The sequence below is a fragment of the Mus caroli genome, unplaced genomic scaffold, assembly GCF_978045245.1.
Source record: "Mus caroli unplaced genomic scaffold, Mus_caroli_1 scaffold_6, whole genome shotgun sequence".
In the NCBI taxonomy this organism is placed as follows: domain Eukaryota; kingdom Metazoa; phylum Chordata; class Mammalia; order Rodentia; family Muridae; genus Mus; species Mus caroli.
Genome location: NW_028227261.1, coordinates 82744028 through 82750027, shown reverse-complemented (window position 1 = coordinate 82750027; position 6000 = coordinate 82744028). Strand labels below are relative to the sequence as shown.

The window sequence follows — 6000 nt, the reverse complement described above, 5'->3', positions numbered from 1 at the left end:
TCAGGTCCTCCAATATACAGTCACATCTCATAGGTCTCATCTATGTCTCTCAGCCTTCTAAGGTATGAAATAGTAGAGAAATTTTCAGATGCAAGTCATCACAGACCTGGTCTACTGTCTCCCTCATTAGTGTTCAGGGGCTTACATCTCTGCTTCCATATGAATGTATTGATAGAATTATATTTAGAGACCAAAAGCAGGATGACCTCCTTCAATTCAGGTCATCTTAATTCCTTCACCCTGAACAAGAAATGTATTTAGACATTTTTATATATTTTTGTAGCTCTAATTGTTCCTGAGTTGACTGGGATAATCTCTGCTGGGAAAGTAAGATAAAACTGTTATGAAATGAAGCCTCTGACTGCTTTCTTCCCCTGCCATCATAGTGTTACTACCCAAAGTCATGGTGATAAGAGAAACAAGAGACCTTTGGAAATAAAAACTCTAGACTAAGACCATCAATACTCAATGTATGTAAATTGAAGTTGAGACATGATAGCACAGACAAGGAAGTAGAAAATAAAAAGCAGGAGTTAAGAGTGCACCAGGCTTGAAGTGGTACAAACAGTGCATCCAGTGGAGTTCAGCACACACAGGAAGTATAAAGGATAAAACATTGGGGAGAGTGATACAACAGGAAGCAAGGTGATCTTTGGAAATCAAAGACTCTCCTAAAATGGAAGAGAGGAGGTAAAGGATATTTATAGATTTGTGAAAGGAGAGTAAAGGCTGAAGTAATAATTTAACAGTCTAGACAAATATATTTGATTTCCCTTGGGGAGATTTATGACTTATGGTATTGATAAATGTGTCTGGCTAGCAATACTGTATAAGGCCACAAAAAAGGAATATGGCCTAATTTAGTTTCTGGCTTGGTATTGCTCACATTTGTTTGATAAGATAGTTTCCCTTACAGGCCTATATGTTATTTTTACATTCGTGGGAAAATCTTAAAGATATTTTTTTCTATAAATTGTCAGAAGATTCATTGGGTATGTTTAATCTAAACCATAAAATAAATTAACAAATTCAAGAGTACTTGTAAATTTTTAATTTGAAATCCTTTGGAATAAAACCATCATTAAAGAAAACAATGAAATGTGGAATTCTATGCCTTGGGAAATCCACAGTAATTAGAATTACCTTGAGAAGTCATTTAACCCAACAGTGTCGGAGATCATTCTCTGTAAAGTGGATTTAGTAAAAGATTCGTCTACACAGCCATGGGGATGGTAGTATGACTTAAACACCGATTGTACAATGTATTGTGGAGTTTCTGAGAAATCCAATTTTCAATATCACCTTTTATAATCCTGATATTTCATGAAAATAAGCAAAAATTTTTCAGGTGGCTGTACTTTCAGATTTCCAGTTTAAAATGGCAAAAAAAACCTCCTTTACTAGCTTATGCATCTATAAAATGGTTCAAAAATATGGTTTTGCCAAAAAACAAATGAGTTAACTGAGTAAGAGAAGGGAAACTTCCTTCTTAGCTCTAGATTACATCAGCATCACTTTTCTAATTGCCTTGAATTTTCAGCAGTTTATATGTGTAGTCACATCTGTATTCACAGGACCATGTTTCTTTGGTATAATTGTCTACCTGTGTTGCTCTTACTCTCCCTCTATAATATCCTCTAACTTCTTTGGCTTCTTTTGTCTTTACCTCATTTCCTTCCTCATATCTTCTCTCTGTGTCTTTCTCTTTTATTTTCTACCCTTATTCTTTCTTTCCTGCTCTATTTATAGAAATCTTTCAGCTTCTCAAAACTTCCAGATAAATATTTCATTTCCTATATATGTTAACCTCTATATTAGGGTTTTCAGACAAATGCTAATATCTCTGACCCACCCTCTTTTTATTCATTTATTTATTAGATATTTACTTTATTTACATTTCAAATGAAGTTCCCCTTTCCTGGTTTCCCCTCTGAAAATGCCCTATCCTGTGCCTCCTTCCCCTTTCACCAACCCTCCCACAACCACTTCCTGGCCCTGCCTTTCTCCCTACACCAGGGCATAGAGCCTTCACAGGACCAATGGCCTTTCCTCTCATTGATTATTGACGAGGCCATCCTCTGCCACATATGCAGCTGGACCCATGGGTCCCACCAGGTATACTCTTTGATGGGTGATTTAGTCCCTAGGAGGTCTGAGGGTCTCTTGTGAGACTAGGCTGGGGCCTAGCAAACACATAAGTGGATGCTCACAGTTAGCTATTGGATGGATCACAGGGCCCCCAATGGAGGAGCTAGAGAAAGTATCCAAGGAGCTAAAGAGATCTGCAACCCTGTAGGTGCAACAACATTATGAACTAACCAGTACCCTGGAGCTCTTGGCTCTAGCTGCATATGTATCAAAAGATGGCCTAGTCGGTCATCACTGGAAAGAGAGGCCCATTGGACTTGCCAACTTTATATGCCCCAGTACAGGGGAACGCCAGGGTCAAAAAGTGGGAATGGGTGGGTAGGGGAGTGGGGGGGAGGGTATGGGGGACTTTTGGGATAGCATTGGACATGTAATTGAGGAAAATACGCAATAAAAATATTAAAAAAAATAACTGTTCTACTCCCTCAGTGTCCCTGTCCAACTGCTCTTCAGTGTTTCTCATTCCTCTCAATTACAGAGGAACTTGACTTAGGCTAAAATATATCTGTCCTGCTCATTTTATATTCTTTATGAGTAACTGTGGGGAAAGCATTAACTACATTTCATTTAAGTTCCATTCTCCAAATACTGTGAGTCTGTGCTTTGGTATTCATGAAATATTCTAAGACTCAGAGGAGGCAGCATAAGCCAAGAAGTGTATTTACTTTTACATATTTTTATTCAACTAATATGATGATTTCCTCATCCTCTCTGAATCACCAGGTGCCATTCTCAGTTCTAGCTGAAAAAGAAGGTGGTACTATCCATTTAGGCATTGCTATCATTCCTATTGGAAATCATGACACAAAGATTTTTCTTCTCTATACTCAACTCAGCTTTCTTCCCTTTCACGTGAATGGCACCACTTCTCACAAGTTGATTCTCACTTTTGTCTGTGGACATGAGAACATAGGGAGCTGGCAGCAAATATAGTTACACATTTATGCCAGATGAAAGACAGAGTAAATGTCTGTGGGTATAACTGCAGTCATCAAATAACACCCCTCTGTCATAATACTTTCTAAACTGCAGACAGAGATATGCTTACTGTAGCAAACAACCTTTCCTGGTATGCACTTATCAATTCCTGATACCTTCTTTCTAAGAACAATTTTTTTGTATTTTCATTTATCTGATAGAGTTTCCCTATTCTCTAAGTTTCTGTTCATCAGACATAGCTTCTTTTTTTTAAGTATCTGCTGATCAGACACAGCTTTTTCATTGTAAGTCTCTTGATCACACTTATCCTCAGAACAGTTCTGCAAGCAGGATCCATTAGCCACTCTAATAACAGCCAAACAGACTTACTCAGCTTGTGTGTCTATAGGGGCATGACTATGTGTCCCAAAATATCCAGGATTATATATATATACATATATATATATATATATATATATATATAGTCTGACCTTGAGGATCAATAGAAAGAGGAGAAAAGGGTTTTGCACCTTGAAAGAGTATTGAAAGAAAGAAGAAAAACCACAGAATCACCCCCAGGGCTTTCAGCCTGCATGTTATGGGACCTTGGCCATAACTGACAAAGTAAAATTAAATACTGCTACGAGTATAAAGAGCATAGCAAAAGCAAGAAGAGCTTGTAGCATACACAATCTAGGTAATAAGCATAGAGACCACCAAATTCACCACAGATGCTTAAAAATGGGAAGGGGTTTCCATGAGCCTTAACACAGTAGAATCCAAGGCTCTCCATGGACCTTAACATAGTAGAGTCCCAACAGTGAAACACTTATATGTTTTTCCCTACAATTGCCCTGTAGTCATTGCTACCTAAAGGTCAGTTAAAGTGGGAGGGAGACTGAAGCGTGTAGGACAATGTTTATGCTGGCAGGGTACATGGGATTATTTTTATGCCTGTTCTGGCCCAAGTCTCAACTTCCCTCTCTTTCAGATTAAATCTGGTAGCCAGCATCTTTCAGGCCCTGTGGTCAGGGAAGAAATACATTTTGAAATGTATCTTTATTAAGCTATTATTCGCCTAGCTGCGTATATAGTATAGATGACCCAGGATAGCAGGACATGCTGAAGTTACAGGCTTGATTGTAACTCAGTCAGGTGTTTGAAGCTCTACCCACTTTAAAGCTCTTTAAGTTTGTTCTTTGGAGATTTATGACATGCATAATAATATGACTTCAGATTATTGTAAATTCCCCCTCATCTTTGTTAGCTATTTCCTCCCTACAAGTTCCCTTCTCATATTCATGGATTTTGTAGTTTTACTTTTTTTTTTTTTTTTTTTAGAACTTTAAGTTTAGTATAGTCTATATGTGTGACCATGGATTTGGAACTGTCCCTTGAGGTCTGTTAAGTTTTTTGGAGGATATATTTTGAAAATAATGACTGACCTTAGATCATCAAAATCAATCAATAGACAGTATTCTTAAGAGTGAAGGAGGGCTGGGCGTGGTGGCAGACACCTTTAATCCCAGCACTTTGGAGGCAGAGGCAGGTGAATTTCTGAGTTCAAGGCCAGCCTGGTCTACAGAGTGAGTTCCAGGACAGACAGGACTATATAGGGAAACCCTGTTTCGAAAAACCAAAAAAAAAAAAAAAAAAAAAAAAAAAAAGGTGGAGGATGGAGTCAAGAGATCCTCCCTGGGCCGTAATTAATTGTTGCTAGGCCTTATCTTATATAGTCTTATTGTGAGTAGCATGAGAAGAAGCAAAATCATGTTTTTCATTTGTCAATACTTCAGCATTTTAAAGATATTCTCTCTGTCTTCTGACTCCTATTCGACAATGCATCCTGAGCCTTATAATGCATGGTATAAATGTAGTATTTAGAGCTGTACATGCAACCATCACTTATTCTTAGTACATTGATCAGTTCTGTGTTTGCATTTACCACAATTCATTGTACAGAAGGATTTCCCAATTAAAGGTGGATGTTGAATTTGTCAGTGGAAATTGAGGTAAACTTTTACAAAGAAACTAGGTACCAATGCTATTTAGCTAAATGGTATTAAGGTCCTTTTATCCCCCCTGAGTTGACAGTACCAGATGTAAACTGTCTTTTGTGGAATCTGAAATCCAATCAGAGAGTAATTGCTTAATGCTATAACTATCTTTCCACTGTTGTACCAATGGGCATATTTTGCCTGAAAGAATGCTACATCTCAGTGCCATTCTGCCTTTTAGCACTTTGAGAATTAGCCAGCAAGGAGGAAATTCCTGCTTATTTTGACTTGTAATTCTCTATATCTTGTAGTCAAGATGGGTGATATCTTTGTCAATAGAGTCTTATCAGCAAGTTCTTGTGAACGGTCAAAAAATATGGTAAGAGACTGTATTATTATGAGTAGGTAGGCTCTGGACCTCTATGACCAACAACTTATAAAGAGATATCTCATACCTGGCATTGAGATTTTAGTAGGCCCTGTGTACTGATTAGTCTTGGCTCTGTGAGATAGCTGAGAATCACCTAGGAAGTGAATCCTAATGAACAGTGTCTAGAATAGTTTAGCCTGTGCATGTCTGTGGAGGAATATCTTGATTGTTAAATACAGTGAGAAGAGTCATCTAAATGTGGCTGGGCCATAAACTGAATAAGAATAAAGAAAACGAGCTCAACACAAACAGGAACAAACATGATACATAAATACATTCCTGTCATGCTGATCTTAACTATGAATGAGATGTGTTAGCTGCCTTAATTTCTGCCTTGATTTGACTGTATCAATGAACTTTATCCTGGAAGTCAATGTGTTGCTTCTGGTTAAGCAACAGAAATGAAACTAATATACCTCATCTCATGAACACTGTTATCTAGATATGAAGACTATGCCTTCTAACAATCTCTTTTTCAACTTATGCTCTTTATTGGTTCACAAAATA

General features: G+C 37.6%; 1 pseudogene; it reads left to right on the top strand.

The window, feature by feature from the left end:
* Positions 1-5379: 5379 nt before the first annotated feature.
* Positions 5380-6000, top strand: part of LOC110293338 (serine/threonine-protein kinase PRP4 homolog pseudogene) — a 49878-nt pseudogene continuing 49257 nt past the window's right edge.